At 37.8% G+C, this 17,375-nt stretch overlaps 1 protein-coding gene and 1 long non-coding RNA gene across 2 annotated transcripts in view; one reads left to right on the top strand and one right to left on the bottom strand.

Annotated features, from left to right (window-relative positions):
* LOC145693139 (uncharacterized) overlaps positions 1 to 17,375 on the top strand; it is an 896,225-nt gene that overhangs the window by 66,122 nt on the left and 812,728 nt on the right. The gene's annotated exons all lie outside the window — the stretch shown is intronic.
* LOC145691803 (uncharacterized) lies at positions 1,402 to 15,569 on the bottom strand. The gene is made up of 3 exons (XR_014132553.1): positions 15,340 to 15,569; positions 6,258 to 6,396; positions 1,402 to 1,554 (listed from the first exon to the last, which is right to left on the bottom strand). It is a non-coding gene; the product is annotated as an uncharacterized LOC145691803 (long non-coding RNA).

Raw genomic sequence — 17,375 nt, 5'->3', positions numbered from 1 at the left:
TATGCTTCTAGACATCCAAAAAATAATAGTTGGAGTAACCCTCTGCAATACTATGTTGAGAAATTAAAATAATACTTGGGGTCCCCAGAAGACTCCAGCTTGGTAAACAACTTTGACGACTTAGGCTTGCTACGTTAAGGGTTAAACTTACCGCTGTATTCGCTGTGTGACAACGTGGTGATAGCAGAGCAGAACTGACCCAACATTGACAACCAGAACGACTGTAACACAGCGAGACATCGAGAGGATGTTCTCTTCTGGTATGGTAAGCCATGCGTCTTACGATCCAATGCCACAGCTCATCAACTGTAGCTGGCGGAGTTCACAGGTATGAGAAGCTGTGCAGCCATCGACCAAACATATTTATCCTTCCCTGCTCTACACATTCTGCAAATTTGGACTTTCCTGGATGTATCCTTCTTAGTTCAACATTTTAAGTAACGAGCAGTGTAATAGTCTCATACATTATTTAAAGAAAGAGCGATGATTCTCAGAATTACTCGGAAGTTTCTAGTTTACAATTATATACATATATAGATATAGATATAGCTATATAGATAGATAGATGTACAATAATTTAAAACGGTTATATCAAAGTTTGCATTCAGAGCACAAAAAGAAGTATAGCTCTCGGAACATTGATTTTAGCCAGATAATACCACTAGTAAACTCAACCACACTCAGTACCGTTAGTTGCTTGGTATTGTCTATGAGGCAGAGATCATCGTATCTCATTGCGTGTAGATTTTTGTATTTGTTTAACACTAAAAATTGTTTGTCGCTAACCGAACCCAGTAACATATATATACCGACAGGACGTACGTTAGTCACAAGGTTACATGAGTGAAACACTAAATTATTCGATTGACACTTGCGGCCTTGTCAACACTAGAGAAAGGTACAAAGTGATTAAATACGAAACATAGTACATACAAAATATAGCGATGTATGAAGTCTCCTTTTCATACGATTTGAAGAAAGGATACATCTGTAGAGAGCAACATAAATGATTTCTCTGGATAATTTGGATTAGTCCAGAATTCGAACAAAAATAATTTTGAAATTCGTTAAGTCCAACATTTTTTCTTTCTTTCTTCGGATTCTCAATAAAGTTGACTACTGAAAAGCTGAGTTACAGATTTTATGTTAAAACATATTCACTATACCATTGCCTTATTCACAGAACAATACATTAGTTATTAATGTATGACTGAAATAATAGTGCTTCGTGCAGATTTACTTTATCCAATCGGAATTGCACAATGATAAAAAAAATGTTGCAAGGTATAATGTTCTTATTTACAGAGAAAAAGAGTTGAAAAGACCTTTAACTAACAAACATTTTCTTTAAACAGACATACATTTATTCTAATTTATGGAAGAAAGAAATAATTTGCGGAGCAGTATATTTATTAAGGTTACATATTTGTACAAAAGAATGTAAATACAATCGGGTCTGTCTTCAGAAAGGACGTGCTTTTAGCCACAAATTACACTGCTTCTTTTCGCTGTCTTTCATGCAGAATCCTGGTTTTGTTTTGATACATGAAATACCTGAAACAAAAATCCAAAAATATTTAAAATGTTACATTTTAAAATATTTAACATTTTTTAGATTAAATGGACAAAATCTGTTCGGTCAGGTATGGACTTTTGGGTTTCTGGTAGAAAAATGATGAATTAAAAAAAAAAGTGTTTGTTGATGCTGAACAACTCGAAATGTATTACTATGCAAAAGTAAGTGGGTACCCACTGGCGTTCGAGGTACCATGGGGTACCTAATATGTCTGCATTTTTAGATATGTGGAAATATATGTCTCTAAAATGTAAAGAACTGATATCTGTTTAGTACAGAAAACCGCAACTCGTTAAGCCTTATGGATACCGAGGTATGGGAAAATAAAGGACAACACCATAGAAGTGTGAGTTTTGCGTACTAGATTGTGCAGTTTCGAAAACGTAATTACTGAGGGCTATCAACAACCTCAAAAGTAGTTTCAATTCAATACACTACACACACGTCCTTATGGGGGTTTTCGGGTACTATGGCATTCGCAGACCTCCCATTTCTAAACATTCTAAAATATATCTTAATAAACTTATAAAGAACGTTACAGGTGTGTGTTTACCGAAACCGCAAGTCGGTATGTTTAACAGTTACCGAAATATGGTGAAATAAATAGGAACACCATAGGTATGTGGGGCTTCCATACTTGACAGTAGTTTAGAAAATTAATGAAAATATGACTAATGGCTATCAAGATATTGTCAAATAAAGGGAGGACCCACACAGTTATGGGGTTTTCGTGTTAGGTGGTGAAATTTCCGAAATCGATCATGAAATCTGAATAAGCACCAGTAGCAATTTCATCCTAAAGTAACTGGGTATTTCCATGGGGTTTTAGAACATCATGGGTCTAAAAAGATTAAGTTTTAAAAGCTTTGGAAAATATAATTTGACATTTGTAAAGAGTATTAGAAAAGAGAATAGAGTTACCCAAAACTTCCAGCCAGTACATCTTACAGCTAGAGAGACACCGTGAAATAAAAGAGTATTAGATCTTGAAATTTCATAAAACAACTTTTGATCTTAATAAAAGTTAAATAAGATGGTACTTATATGGGTTAAGTGAGTACCTCACACTCGTCAGGGCAATTCCGATCGAAAGATTAATTCAGCTCGAAGTTTTCTTCGGATAAATCCAAGCGTGATAATTCCTAGCGTACAAAAAGAATGAAAATTCTTTGTCAATATCTAATATAGCAACCGAGATATAAGTAATTATGTATTTTACGAGGTCGTAAAAATGGAGACCCACATGGATTTGTACTGTTGAGTCTTTGCTGTAAGAAGAAGAAATTTCAGAAAACTACCGTATACACCTTAATAGACAATTAAATGGGTGGAGGCACGGTGGCTTAGTGGTAGAGTGCGTACCTTTGGTGTATTGGGTCCCTGGTTTGATCCGTGTCCAAGTCAGTTTGTAGTCGACATTGTATTCGTGGGTATTCTCGGTGTACTCCTTTCCTCCCACCTTTACACTCCATCAATTCTATCATCAACATTCACTTGCCTTAATTTCATTTTAAAATTAAATGGGCAGTTAAGTGTGATCGTATCTCTGTGGATTTAGAGAATACTCCAGTGTAGTTTCTGCAAAACATACTAGGTACACACCCCACCACTAAGTTACTGTGTCCTCACTGATTTAATTGCATATTAAGGTATATACAGTAGGTTTTTGAATTTCTTTCTTATAGCAAAGACCCAGAAGTACAAATCCTTAAAGATCTCTATTTTTACGTCATAAAATAAATGACTCGTTATATTTTGGTTACTATATTAGATATTCACAGGGAATTTTCACTCTTTTACACAGCTCGATGAACCTTTGGAACTGCCTGAAGAAAACCTAGAACTAATCTTTCCATCGAAATTGTACTGAGGTACTTACTTAACCCATAGAAATACCATCTTATTTAATTTTGTTGGGACCAATAATTTTTCCGAAGTTTCAACATCTCATACTCTTTTATTTCACGGTGTTTCTCTATATGTTAGATGTACTAGCTGCAAGTTTTAGGTAAATACATATTTCTAATACTCTTTACAAATGTCAAGTTATATTTTCAAAAGCTTTTAAAATTTAATCTTGGTAGACTGTAAGATGTTCTAACACCCCATGGAAATATCTAATTACTTGAAGATGGAATTGCTACTGGTGTTTATTAACTTTCCATGACCGGTTTCGGAAATTTTATCATCTAATACGAAAATCCCATACCTGTATTGGTCCTCTCTTTATTTGACAATATCTTGATAGCCGTTAGTCATATTTGAATTCATTTTCCAAATTGTACTTTCAAGTATGCAAGCCCCACATACATATCGTGTCGCTCTTTATTTTCCCATGTCTCGGTATCCGTAAGGCTTACCGAGTTGCAGTTTTCGGTAAACAACTATCAGTTCTTTACATTTTAGACACATGTATTTCCATATATCTAAAATGCAGAAATTAGGTACCGCATAGTACCCCTCTACCCCATTGGGGTACCCACTTACTTTTGCATACCAGGGTAAAAACACCAGTGGTCGTTACTTTAAGGTTGAAAACATACTCTTTTGTCTCTTCTGTGAGCACCGTGAATCGGTCGGAGCTGTACCATAGTTGGAAAGAGACACTGATCCTTCCTATATATGACCATGTAGTCAGAATTCAAAATCGAATAGCCGTTGAAGGAAAAACAATATTTTAAAATCCCTTGTATTGCACCGGTAGTAGTCATCTCAAAATCGAAATGTTCCAGTGGTAGTTAGGGTTTTGTACCAGTGTTCGTCACTCAAATAACTTGACATAATTTATTCAGAAACGCACTGTTTATCAGTTTAAAATTAAGAATAGAGTATAAAGTACTAATCTTAATAACTGTGCATCACTTTTGGCACTCAAGAAAGAAAATAAAAAAGTTTTTACATACTTTTTAAAGCAATTTCAGTAAGAAAAATGTTAACTGAATTCAAAAGTTAACTGTATATTATTTTAACGTTAAGAGTACAATATTAATTACTATGTTTAATAACTATAGTGACTTTAAGCACTCAAGAATGAAAATAAACATGTTTGTACATACATTTTTAATACAATTTGAGAAACAAAATAAGTTAACCGAATTCAAAACTTAATTATATATCACCTTAAGATTAAGAATGGACAATAAAATACTGAGGTTAATAATAATGCATTAGTGAAGAATGAAAACAAAAATGTTTTTAACTACCTATATTGTATTTACATGTTGTTATTTCTCATTAACATGCTTTTTGATAACGCACGATATGGGCTAGGGGTACGCACGAGAAATGATTTGAGACTGTCACCTCTCGCAAAGGTGTCGCGAAAGTTGTCTCGTCTCGAAAACTGTATCTGTTTCTATTGGAAGAGCTATGTCTCGTCTCGAATTTCGTAACAAAAATTCGTTACACATGCAGTTTTGTGTAAAAAGTGAAATGTATAAATACAGGAGAGAAAACATTGCAGACAAACATTATGTTAGTATATTGAACATACTTTTTTGTATGTGGTGCAAAATATCTTCATCTATGGGGTTACTTTGCACCAAAGTTTATATGAAATGAAATCTTTGAGTTTTACGTTCCACGATTTTGCCGGGTATGCTAAAGGAGACTATAATCATGAGAATGAATGAAATAGTAGAATGAAAACTGTGAGAGAAAACGGGAAAACCCCGAGAAAACCACACACAGTGTTTGTCCAACACAAAGCCCATTTGGCACGTGCTGGGATCGATCCAGGAACTCCACGCAGGAGAGGTGAACGCTCCATCACTGAGCTACCACGTCCCCAAAAACACAACCTCAGAATATACTTCATATATAGTAGAAATGAAATGAAATCTTTGAGTTTTACGTCCCACGATTATGCCGGTTAGGCTAAAGGAGACGGTGATGATGAGTAATGAATGAAATGGTGGAATCAAGAAAGTGGGAGGAAACGGGACAACCCCGAGAAAACCCACGCACACGGTGTTTGTCCACCACAAAGTTCACTTGGCGGGGATTGGGATCGAACCCAGGACCCCAAGCACCAGAGGTGAACGCTCCACCACTGAGCTACCGCGACCCCTCATATAGAGTAGAAGTAACAAGATGTAAAAAAAAAAAAAAAATGGCCCGTCTGGAGGACATGTAAGCTAAACACCAATACAATTGTTACAGATTTATTTACTTGCACTGTTTAGGCTGAACATCGCAACACCAATATCATTATGTCACATCCTTTCAAAAGTATGCTAACTGCAACGTAGACCTGCTTTGCTTCGTAATGTCCAAATAGTTGATTACTGTGCTCGAAAGCAGGCAAGTAGCATACAAATTTATGATGTTGAAGGCGTTATTTTTCACAGCTATGGAGAAAAGACATGAAAACGAAAAATAAAAATAAATCTTTGTTTTACTTCCTACGGTTATGCTATGTATGCTGACAGTCACAAATGAGTATTGAAAATTGATGATCTTGGAATACGATTTGGTGGAATAATGAGGGGGGGGGGAAATAGACATTGATTAAATATAAAATTGAAAAGAAATAAGGGCCTGACGCTCAAATATTTATCTATCTGGCAGCCATCTTGATCCCTCTAAAATATCATGAAGTACTTGATTGATTCTAAACCCAATAATAGTAATAGTAATTATAACAATAAACACAGAATATACCTAGATATACTTTACGCACCTTGAAGTGTAGAAATTAATGATTGCAATCCTCAGCATTCCAATAGTTCTTTGGTTTCTCCAAATGAAGATTCGGACATCGGTTTTCTTCTCAAGCAATAATGGGGTACAATAATCAGTTGCAGTCCAAAGCCAAGTCACTAAGTTAAGCATGAATATAAAAGATTTTGTGTTAAATATTTCAATGTAAATTTCATGAAATAGAATTTATTAGTTAGTTACATACAAACTCTTACGCATGTAAGTCAGAATCTACTTGTAATAACTTGTAAATTTAAACAAACTAAATTATATCTACAGTTATAGGGACATCAAACATATATTCCATAAGATATATAGGGTGTCTCAAAAGTCCCCTGACATTAAGTAACTCGATTATTATCAGAGTTACAACAAAATGTAATTGGGAAACCGTCTCCAAATATGATGTTTCCAATGTAAGTTGAAGGAATTTTCAAAATCGGATGAGCCGTTTGGCTGTACACTCTTTATGCGTCCAATGTTAAATGAAAATGCAACGTTGCCATTTACCTGGACCCACAACATAAGTGAATGAAGTTACTGATTTTTACGCTAACATGTCGATGGCTAGCCCCCATTTCAAACAGTAACTTCATTCACATATGTTGTGGGTCCAGGTAAATGGTAACATTGCATTTTCATTCCACATTGGGCGCATAAAGAGTACAGCCCAAACGGCTCCTCCGATTTAAAAAGTGTTCACTTTAGAATGAAAACAACATATTTAGAAATGGTTTTTCCTCTTACGTTTTGTTGTAACGTCAGAGGACTTTCGAAACACCCTGTATACATCATACGAAGTTCCTTTCTAAATTCTACACGGGTGTAGTTTAATTGAATGTGAGATGGGTGATACACATTAGGCCGTTTGGAAATACTCTCACAGACGGCCGCCATTTTGGATTAAATTTGTTTGTTATAAACTGGTGGGTAATGTGATATATATATGGCCACAGGCTAGAATTTTCTCAGTATGTCAAATATGCAATCAGATTCCATGGAGCTTAATTTGGTGAAAAGTTATTGCCAATTGAACGTTGTATTTACCTCTTTCTTCTAGATGTAGAACCATACCGTTAGCACGTGAGGAATGCATCGAAATATTCAAACTGTGGAGCGGGAGGAGTGCCTGTACAGTGGTTACCGATTGCAAACAGAATCATCCACAATGTGACTGTGTTACATGTTGCAGTGTCACAGTAATTAACTAAATTTGAGGAGACGGGCACATTCGTGAACATACGTCGTAGCGGACGATCGTAGAGAGCTACAGATGAAGCAACGCCTACGGCAGTGCTGACTTCTTTCTCGATGTGGCCTCAGAGGAGCACACGTCATTTATTAATGCAATGTGGGTTGAGTCATAGGGTCTGCGCGTGTATAAGTGCATCCGTACAAGGTGCAAATGAAGCAACATCTCCACGAGAACGATGTTGATCGCCAAGTGCAGTGAGTAATTATGGTTAACATTTTTATGCAAATACTCTTTTCAGATGAAGCTGACCTCTACGTAAATGGGAAGGTTAATAGGCAGAACATGCACAATTGGTCACCTGACAACCCCGCGTGCAAGACCCCTCCAACATGACCAGCGCAAAGAAAATTAATTATGTTGTTGGCAGACAAATGAGGAATACGTCTAATCAGTCACTTTTTCATTCCATAAAATTAACTGCGGAATAATACCTCACGCTCGTTCGTACAGGGATAGATATTGCGAGCTGCGATGCCCGAGGATGGTACATTCTCGCAGTTTTTTCAACACCATGGCGCTTTCTTCATTATGGATTCGTATTGCGTCACTACTTGAACAATTTTCTAGAACATGGGTTGATCGACGAGAGGCAGTTGAATGGCTGCTCGATCACCGGACCTAACGCTGTTCAATTTCTAGCTAAGTGGAAAAGTTAAGGCTATGGTTTGTGCAGTAAATATTCATAATTTTTATCATCTAGAACAAAGTATCGCCATCGTCTGTGCACAAATTTGACCCTATATCCTACTTTGTGTTCACAGCAATTGGAAGAAGCTTCTGCAAATGTTTATTGCTCAGAAGGAACATGTAGAACATATACTATAACCAGGGGTAAAAGTGGATCTGAAAAGGTGGGGGGACGGTAGGTAGCGGCATCACTCCACGCCGTTCCTCCTGCCTATCTCTGCCCATTGTACCATTTTAGGATCTGGGGGACGTCCTACATATTTTTCGAGGTGGGGAACTGCGTCCCCCGCGTTCCCCCTAGCTTTTACCCCTGACTATAACAGGGAAATGTGTTCAAAGTGGGAAAAATCAGAGGTGGTGTGTTTTATTACGATTTTGACTCGACATATCGGCTATCTAAATGTTCAAATGCAGTGAGGTGTGAAGCCTACAAGATTGCATTTCTATTTACATAATGTCTGAAAACCACTGGAAAGCTTCTTTTAGTTACGGAGAAAAAACGGAGACTGATCCATCCATCGTGAACAACTTTCTGGAAAAAAATAAATAAAAATAGCCCTTACCTTGTATCAGAGAATTATACACGAAAGTGCTCAAAAACCGACTTTCAATATTAACAATTTCCAGCGGGAAAACTCCTGGACCACACACTCGAATGAGGGGTATTTCAAACTCCCGTAAGATCTGCCCCCACAGCAATCCCCTAAATCCGCCCATGCTCAAAATACGACGCTTATAAGAATTCAGACAAGACGACACATACATACATACGAAAGAAACAATTCAATACGGCACATCAAAATATAAACTAGATGAACTTCTTTGAAAACACCTCATTTTACAAACAAAAGGTAGAAAAAGGTAAAAATGTCAGTATTGTCAACTTAGAATCTACATAAGAAATAAAATCTTTTTATGTGCAAAGCTATTCGTCAATACGTATAAAAAAGGGATTTATTAATGGTATTTAGCATTTATTCTTCCGTGAAGGTTTATCTTGATCACTAAAAAACCAGAAACGGTATGTCTCTATCACTGGAAAAAAAAAAAAAAGAAGGGTATGACATACCACTACATATAGTCTCACTTGGTTCACTGCCAATAACATTTCACCAGAATAAGTTACATGATATCTGATTGCATATTTGACATCCTCAGAACATTTTAGTGCATGGCCATGTATCACACTACCCACTTATCGTCCGTATTACAATTTCGAATCTAAGATGGCGACCGTCCGCGTGATGTAATCCGAAAGTATCCCTCTGGGCCTAATGTGTATCTCTTATCTCGCAATCAATGTAACTACATCCCTGTAGTTTTCAGAAAGGATGACAAGGGACTTCTGATGCATCCTGTATATAATAGTTGTATCAATAATGACGGGTATACCGGCTAGGCTAAAGGAGACGCTGATGATGATATAATGAATGAAATGGTGGAATGAAGAAAGTGGGAGGAAACGGGAGAACCCCGAGAAAACCCACTCACACGGTGTTTGTCCACCACAAAGTTTACTTGGCGCGATCTGGGATCAAACCAAAGACCCCAAACACCAGAGGTGAACGCTCTACCACTGAGCCATCGAGGCCCGACAGGAATATTTGTTGAAGTCTACTGTCTTCTTCAGTACCAAGGTTACACAAAAATGAGCCTATGGTTTTGATGGAATTCGAACCAACATTATATGTATACTCTCTCAGCGAGAATCAAAGCTGGCACCAAGTTTACATATGCGCGCGCATTGTATTTTACTTATATAGCTCACAGAGCTATGGGCGAGCAAGCAAGGCACGTGCCCCGGGCGTGTGGTTGGAGGGGCTACTAAAAGAGAGGTTATATATTAGTACTTTTCCATTTTGGTGTTTAATACTTTTCATCAGAGTGCGAAATCATGAAATCAAAGTGGGGGAGACTGAAGGACTGAAGAGAGCGAGAGAGAGGGGAAAAAAAAGCTGCGCAGTCTTACACTTCAAAGAATTGTAGTGAAATGAGGTCAGAATTCAAGATGACATTCGGATGCTTGGCACGAAGAAAAACATTGCAAGCAATTTTGAAAAAAAAAAAAAAAAAAGAAAAGAAAGAAAAAAACTTAAATAATGTGATATATTTTGTAGGCTTTGGATATGTATGTTTTAGTTGGCATCAACAATTATTGGTGTGTTTTGTCACAATTGACAGTTTAGCGAGAGACTAGGCTAACTGACAATTTTAACTTTCTGAAAGAAAAGGAAACAAATGAAAACAGCACGTTTCAAAGGATACGACTGATATTCATAGTTTGGTTTAGTATACAACAGGGGTGGATCCAGGATGGACTACTGGGGGGCGGTGGGTTGTAATGCCACTACTTACAAGATAGAGCTACTTTTAAGAGATTCAACTCTGGGTGGGTTTTATTTTATATTAAAATACACAAAGTTTCCTCTTCTTGGGGGAGATAGACCCTCCCTGGATCCGCCCCTGTCTCAGGACAAGCCACACAGACAAGTGGTTGAGGCAAAGGTCAATTAATGACATTAGTATGCTGTTCCGTCAAAATCTCAATCTTGACCTGGATGTAAGTTAGCCTGGTCTCTCACTGAACCCCTCAATTGAATGTTTAATATGTAAATTAGGCACTTCTACATCACAAACAGTAAATATAACCTACCTTATTCTACGTTTTTAAATGCATTTCTACAACTGATTGTAACTTTAAAGGTTCTCGTGAAGATTAGCTGGCGGAGGTTACCTAACATAGCCATGAGTTATCAAATTAACAGTTGTGCTTCGTGGGTGATGATAATGATCCTGAGGTTAGATGTTAAATTGGACTCGAGAGCGGAACAAGGGCTGATCTTATTCGTGTCTCAGACGGGGGGCATGGAATGGAACGAATATGAAAATAAGGTTGCTGTAATAGTTTTTCATAGGGTTTGTAAGATTTTCGAAACACTTGGCATTTTTTTTTTATCAAGACTTGACATTTTTTAAAGATAAAAATCAAGACTTGGCAATTTCAAGTTTCATCCCCCTCCCAATCTTGTAATGCTCGCTACGCCGCTGTAAGCAATGCATATTTTCGACAATATTCGTTGTTCATCTGTTTCCGCTGGGTTCCAACGTGGTGAGCTGCATATGGGACTTTTAATAGTGTTATTATAATGAGAAAGAATTGTAAATTATGTTGATGTTCCTAAAAGAGGGAAATTGAAAGAGAAATTAAATTAAAAATAAATAAGGGAGAGAAAAGTAATTACTTGAAAATAAAAATAAAGTCTTTGAGTTTAATGTCCCACTATTATGCTGTTAGGCTAAGGGAGTCGGTGATTAAAGCAAGTTAATGATTATGGAATATTTGGTGAAATGAGAAAGTGGGAGGAAATCAAGTCCCCGAGAAAACCTACGAGCACGTATATGAAAATGAAGTAAAACATACACTGGACTATGCTTTCTTTGTCTAGCAGAGTCATAGTTTGGAATCGAAAATGTGTTTTGAATCCTTGTATTTAGAGATTAAGAGTGTAAGTAACGAAATCACTTAATACATCCATTAAGATTTCGGAAAGCGAAATCTAAATTTAGGTAAGCTAACTCCATGTACTAACTGCTTGCATCCGCTTCGTACATTGTTCGAAGGGTCACGAAGCAAATCACCTCATTTAGTCTACACATACCTAGTACTAGCGTTAATTACCTGCTTCGTTGGGTGAAAATAAGAAAACCAGTAATACATGTATGTTACGTTAGTCAGTCACTTTTTTTACTATTACGAAACGCTCTCTCATATCGGTTATTTTCGATCATTTGTAAGATCCGTCTCCCCTCTTTCCCTCCCCAAGTTGCTTGGCTGAATTTTGATTTAAATAGTATCGGAAGTGTCACTGTCCATTTCTGCGCCCCCGAAAACAATGGATTTAGATTAGGATCAGTTCACTTAACTTAGTAAGCCTACAGCTTTGGCGCGGCTCGACTTGTTGGAAAGCAATCCAAAATCTAAACAAATATATCGATGTCATTGGGGTTTACTAAAGTGTGTCGTAAGTCAAGAAGATTGAGAATCACTGCCTCGATTATTCACTTCAATTAATCATCAAACTCCTTTAACCTGAAGTATATAATCGTGGAATGTTCAATTAAAATTATAATTTTATGGCATCTAGAAAATGCACATATCGTACATTACGTTACATTACCATTCAATCGCAATAGGTTATTACAGACATGTGGTTGGCTTGAAGCTTAGCGTCCTATTCAGCGCCAAGACTGTGTACTACCTACACCTACAGCATAATATGGAATCCTACTCGCATGATCTTCGATCAAGATTTGAATCAACGGGAGGATGAAGATTTTCCCTCTCGTCAAGTAATTTCCCCAACTCGCCAAAGAATTTCTCCCTTGCCGGGAAAATATGTTCCCTCATTTCATATTTTACATATTATATACTATATATTATATCTTGCATCACTGAGAAATAAAAGGCTTGGATTGTATATCTGAAAAGTCGCCCCCTCCCCGCAGGCACGTAGCCACGATTTCGCAATACGGGAGGTCTGTGACAAAATACTGTGGTTATCACACCAGGGGTTCGATCAATCTAAACTATTTTACTGACAACATATCCATATTGATTTGTTAGGACAATAAAATGAGGATATGTTAGTAAGTATTGTAATTAAAGAATTATGAAGAAATCTTGCGTAAAAGAATAGAAAAAAGTATTGACAAAGACATAGTCTTCCAAGGTCATTCGAACTCGGTTCTTCTCGTCTTCTTTCTATTTCTCTTATCTTAGTTCAATGCCGTCAAGGATAGCAACGAGATCTCTTTCTGGAGTAAAGACATCCTATAAAATGGATTAGTGTTGCCGCGAAATTCAAAATGGTTCATATTATTGGTAATTCTGGGCATTGCTTAAGTTCTGACAGGCTATCTGAAAGAACCGGTTTATCGATCGTCATTTGTAGTCCATAGGGTTACTGGCGCAAGTCCCGGGGGGATGAGGACATGTCCCCTCCATTCTTAGAACTGGGGGGGGACTTTCCCCTCAATAATCCGATTTGAAATGCGTTTTTTGGAGAGAAATGTGATGATTTGTGTCCGATTGCCACAAAGGAAAGTAAGATGAAATTGATGTCCCCACCCCAGAATAAGCCTTAAATCTGCCCACCTCAGAATTTTGAAGACAACTCTGCTCCCCTGATCCTCCGCAGCATTGTTTTTCAACTTCATACAGTAAACCCTCGTTAACACGAATATCAAGGGACTGAAAAATCAGGAGTTCGTGTTAAAAGAATTCGTGTTAACCGGGGACACAAATTTTATTATTCGAATACATTTTCTCCATACATACACACTACAGTATACAGACTATACATACCACTACAGTATATTATGTATGTCATAGAACACACTAGAGATGGTATCGAGACGAGACTGAGTAGTCTCGGTCTCGTCTCGGTTCCAAATTCGTGACGAGACCAAGACTATTCTCTGTCTTGATACCATCTACAGAATTGTATCGAGACGAGACTGAGAGTTTCGGTCTCGTCTCGATTTCGGAAAGCACTCCTCGGTCTCAAATTCGAGTTAAAATCGAGATCGAGACTAGTGTAGGTCTCGGTACCATCCTCTGAAAAGTGAAAACACTACAGTAAGTTTATTAGCCTATCTTCGAAGATTAAAAAAAAAAAAAAAAAAAAAAGCTTCCACGCAGAAAATCCAGGTCAAGTTATAAAATTGATAACTTCGCTAGCACGGTGAGTACCGCTTGTAACGGAAAGGTATTTATGATTGCTGTCACCAGTTTGGAGTTACAGGGGAGAGAAGATGTTTTGTCTCGAGCTGTCGCCAGCTCGTCTGCCAAGCACCTGCATGTTCAGCGCTTGACAGAGGACAGAATCAACACCTCATAAGAGGAAAGATATCTGTTTCTGGTTTTTCTCTTATTTACAAGGCAATTTTCGTCTGTATAAATACTGTATGACAAAAACTGATCTGGAGTGAAATCTGAAATAAGAAAAATGATGTTTAAAAAAATCAAAGGATTGGAAGTTCGTGTTAAATCAAAACCTTTACTGACTCAAGGGACTAAAAATTAGTTCGTAATTCGTGCTAACCGAAATTCGTGTTAACCGATAAAACTTCCTATAAGATAACGTACAGCGATGCCGGGACCGAAATTTTGTTCGTCCTAACCGAGTGTTCGGCTTAAGCGAGTTCGTGTTAACGAGGTTATACTGTAATTTGAACATCCTTAAAAAAATTATGAGAACTGTCTTACCCGTCCCTCCCAATGTTGAAGACAGATTTGCGCCGCTGCATACGGTTAACATGGAGCTAGATGGAATTCGGAATGTTCCGTTATAATAATATCCAATTTCAACTTGATCCGCCCCCCCCCTCCCGTTTCCTCCACACAAAGCTCATCGTAAGAAAGAGTAACCAAAACGCTTATTGTAGCTTTATATTTTTGAGGCTGATTCATCTGTTTCTTTCTGTTTCATCTTTCCTTAATATTTTTCATTTCTGGATCCGAAGGGGGGGGGGGGTCTGGACCCACCCCTTGGCTACGTGCCTGCTTCCCGTAAAAAGCTTCATTCGAACCCTGAATCAAACAACTCCATCTGTAAAGCAGTGCTGAGTTGATTTTAATATCCTTTTCTGCAACGAGGCTGTATGAGACGTGGACTTACTGATTAACATGGACTCCGAACCACTCCCGCCGGGAATCGAACGCGGGTTTCCCACACCAAAGGCGCGTACGCTAACCGCTTAGCCATGAAGGAGCTCATATCTATAGCAGTGTAAGCAACAACAACAACAACAAAAAGAAACACACATACATACTAGAACAACAACAACAACAAAAAGAAACACACATACATATTAGAAGTTTGCGCAATTGGGGATCAAAACATTCTCAATGAAGTATGAGAAATAGTAAACGTCAAAGTGGGCTTCTGCTTATTCTTTACTTCGTTAATACTTAATTCCTTCTAGAAATAGTGAAACAATACTATGAAGACACAGTACTTAAACATAATCGAAAGAATAAGACAAGGAAACAGAGTAATTTCCGACTAATTAAACTAGTCATATATACTATACCTAACTGTTACATTGTATTTCTTACCATATTACGAAAGCGATATAACTTTTTTACCAGCCATAGAAGCTGGACGCAATCCAATACTGCAATTTAGACGCTGTAACGAAAGCTGCAAGTCAAACGTCTGACACTCAACTGTGTAATAGCTGTTTCAAGCGGCCTACAACTTATGACCTTGAAACTATGTGCTAGTAACCAAATTAATGCCAAGGTACGATACAAACACCCCAACTTGCCACAATGACGTCAACACAAGGAAAAAAAGAAAAACATCTAATTTTTGGTTCGAAAATTATGAAACAACAATAATAATAATGTAATTCTCAGGAACTCAAACATTAGTTAACTAGAGAACATAACAAGCAAAACAAAACAAAACAAAACAAAACAAAAAGAATCTTAAACGTGAGCTCTCCCTGACTGCTGTTTTTAAATTTCAGTGAGGCTGTAAAATATGTTTTGTTTTATTGTTAAAAAACAAAAAGAAAAAGAAAAATAAAGAAAGAAAGGAAATAAATTTTATTGCAAATATCCTAGTAAAAATAGGTTTCCTAGACACAAGTGGCTCCGCGTAGCGTAGTTGCTAACGCTCTCGCCTTCGGTACGAGCGGACCCAGGTTCGATTCCGGTAGGGGCACTCGGTCGAAAAAGTATCAAAAGCTTTTAAGTCCAGACATCCTGAATGAGGCTTTCTTGGGTTTTCCTCATTTCATACCAGGCAAATGCCGGGTAGTACCCAACATATAGGTCCCAGGCCGTTTGCTTCCTTCCCTTTCCCCGGATAGTGTGCTCACCGAGGGACGTCATAACTCACATGTGACGGGCTAACAAGGTCATTGATGCCGAAAGCCCAGAAATCTAAATCCTAAATCTTCACTACACAAGAAAATGTTCGCGCTGAAAACGGTTTCTTAGCAATTATGTTAAGCAGTCCTGTAGTAAATCTCCATCAAGTAATAAACCGTCACATATAAAAAGGAAAGAATAAACACATAACATTCATTTTGCGTACCTTGAAATGTAAAAAGTTACAAAACATTAATATTCAAAGATTTCTCAAAATTCAGATTAACCCATTTCTTTCTCCTCAACCATTAACGAGTTACAATAGTAAGAATTGTGGTCATAAATCACATTACTTGTTTAGTACTATATTAAAGCAAGTTATACTAAAGGAATATATAATTAATGGAATATTTAACTAAAGTGATAATTTACTATTGCACTTACCCAGGCTTCTTTCCTTCCGCTCTTCTTTTCCGTTTGTAAACAACCTCGTTTATAAACCAGCTCGCAAGCATACGACAGTTGTTTCATGACGTCATCTATGGTGCAAGAAAGAGGTGTCTATAGGCGGTCAGGACCTCACACACAGATGGACGTATATAACATATAGCTGAAGTATTTAACATACGTATACGTATATAAAATACGGAAGATTGTTAGATATCAGACATCCTGCAGCGACACGATATAACATCCAAGCGCGTTAAAGGCAGTAGCTGTGTAGCATATGGATAAAGTACGCTCCGTACAGATTTCCTTAGTAAACATAACGAATCCTTGTATTTGTACAATATACCGCTGTCCGGATAATGGATTTTTCTCAGTGTGATCAGAAAAATGGAAACACCTGAACGAAATTGCAACTTACCAGATTAATATGGTGTCGGGCCACCTTTCGCCTTCAGAACAGCCCTGATGCGACGTGGGATGGAGGCATAGAGGTCGTGAATGGTAGCAAGTGGAATTTTACACCATTCCTCGTGCAGGGCATCGGCCAGTTCTGTGAGAGAGGATGGAGGTGGAAATCGTCGCCGGAGTCGTGTTTCCAAGACGGACCACAGATGTTCAATTATGTTGAGATCTGGGGATTGAGCGGGCCAGGGGAGGTGTTGAACTTCATCCCGATGTTCCTCAAACCACGCTGCAACAACGCCAGCTGTGTAAATGGGTGCATTATCATCCTGGAAGATGGCGTCATTGTCCGGGAACAACATCCGGACCATAGGATGCAAGTGGTCTCCTAAAATTGCGACATAATCGTTGGGAGTGATTCG

The sequence above is a fragment of the Thermobia domestica genome, chromosome 8 (genome assembly GCF_964235325.1).
Source record: "Thermobia domestica chromosome 8, izTheDome1.hap1.1, whole genome shotgun sequence".
Classification (NCBI taxonomy): Eukaryota; Metazoa; Arthropoda; class Insecta; order Zygentoma; family Lepismatidae; genus Thermobia; species Thermobia domestica.
This window is presented reverse-complemented; position numbering and strand designations above follow the sequence as displayed.